The sequence below is a fragment of the Arachis hypogaea genome, chromosome 6, assembly GCF_003086295.3.
Source record: "Arachis hypogaea cultivar Tifrunner chromosome 6, arahy.Tifrunner.gnm2.J5K5, whole genome shotgun sequence".
NCBI classification, from domain to species: Eukaryota; Viridiplantae; Streptophyta; class Magnoliopsida; order Fabales; family Fabaceae; genus Arachis; species Arachis hypogaea.
In genome coordinates this window covers 35,151,223-35,152,899 of record NC_092041.1, presented here as the reverse complement: position 1 = coordinate 35,152,899, position 1,677 = coordinate 35,151,223, and the positions used below count along the sequence as shown (strand labels likewise).

The following is a 1,677-nucleotide window of genomic DNA, read 5'->3' as shown; positions in this document are numbered from 1 at the left end:
AAGCCTGTTTCATTGATTTATCTGCCATCTCTAGTGAGATTCTTGCAGCTTGAACCTCAAAGATTCCCAGTTTCTCCATTTCAGAGAGTGGCATGAGGTTTATGCCTGACCCCAGGTCACACAGATCCTTCTCAAAGGTCATGGTGTCTATGGTACAAGGTATTAAGAACCTTCCGGGATCCTCTTTCTTTTGAGGTAATGTCTGCCTAATCAAGTTATTTAGTTCATTGGTGAGCAAGGGGGTTCATCCACCCAAGTTTCATTACCAAATAACTTGGCATTCAGCTTCATGATTACTCCAAGGTACTTAGCAACTTGCTCTTCAGTAATATCTTCATCCTCTTCAGAGGAGGAATAGTCATTAGAGCTCATGAACGGCAGAAGTAGGTTCAATGGAATCTCTATGGTCTCTAGATGAGCCTCAGATTCCTTAGGTTCTTTAATTGGGAACTTCTTTTTGTCCAGAGGACGTCCCATGAGGTCTTTCTCACTGGGATTCACGTCCTCCTCCTCCTCCCTAGGTTCAGCCACACCAAGTAAGGTTATGGCCTTGCACTCTCTTTTTGGATTCTCTTCTGTATTGCTTGGGAGAGTACTAGGAGGAGTTTCAGTGACTCTTTTACTCAGCTGGCCCACTTGTGCCTCCAAATTTATAATGGAGGACCTTGTTTCATTCATGAAACTTAGAGTGGCCTTAGATAGATCAGAGACTATATTTGCTAAGCTAGAGGGGCTCTGCTCAGAATTTTCTGTCTGTTGCTGAGAGGATAATGGAAAAGGCTTGCTATTGCTAAACCTGTTTCTTCCACCATTATTAAAGCCTTGTTGAGGCTTTTGTTGATCCTTCCATGAGAAATTTGGATGATTTCTCCATGAGGGATTATAGATGTTTCCATAGGCTTCACCCATGTAATTCACCTCTGCCATTGCAGGGTTCTCAAGATCATAAGCTTCTTCTTCAGAAGATGCTTCCTTAGTACTGTTGGATGCATTTTGTAATCCATTCAGACTCTGAGAAATCATATTGACTTGCTGAGTCAACATTTTGTTCTGAGCCAATATGGCATTTAGAGCATCAATTTCAAGAACTCCCTTCCTCTGAGGCATCCCATTACTCACATAATTCCTTTCAGAGGTGTACATGAACTGGTTATTTGCAACCATTTCAATGAGTTCCTGAGCTTCTGCAGGCATTTTCTTCAGGTGAATAGATCCACCTGCAGAATGGTCCAATGATATCTTAGACAATTCAGACAGACCATCATAGAATATATCCAGGATGGTCCATTCTGAGAGCATGTCAGAAGGACACTTTTTGGTCAGTTGCTTGTATCTTTCCCAAGCTTCATAGAGGGATTCACCTTCCTTCTGCCTGAAGGTTTGAACATCCATTCTAAGCTTGTTCAGCTTTTGAGGAGGAAAGAATTTGGCTAAAAAAGACGTGACCATCTTATCCTAAAAGGTCAGACTATCTCTAGGTTGAGAGTCCAACCATATTCTAGCTCTGCCTCTTACAACAAAAGGGAAAAGCATAAGCTTATAGACCTTGGGATCAACTCCATTGGTCTTAATAGTATCACAGATCTGCAAGAATTCAGTTAAAAACTGAAAAAGGATCTTCTGATGGAAGTCCATGAAACTTACAATTATGTTGCATCAGAGAAACTAATTGAGGCT

General features: G+C 41.4%; 1 non-coding gene across 1 annotated transcript; it reads left to right on the top strand.

Moving 5' to 3' along the window:
* The first annotated feature begins 1,297 nt into the window (after positions 1-1,297).
* LOC112700593 (small nucleolar RNA R71) lies at positions 1,298-1,401 on the top strand. The gene has a single exon (XR_003153498.1). It is a non-coding gene; the product is annotated as a small nucleolar RNA R71 (small nucleolar RNA).
* The last annotated feature ends 276 nt before the right edge of the window (positions 1,402-1,677 follow it).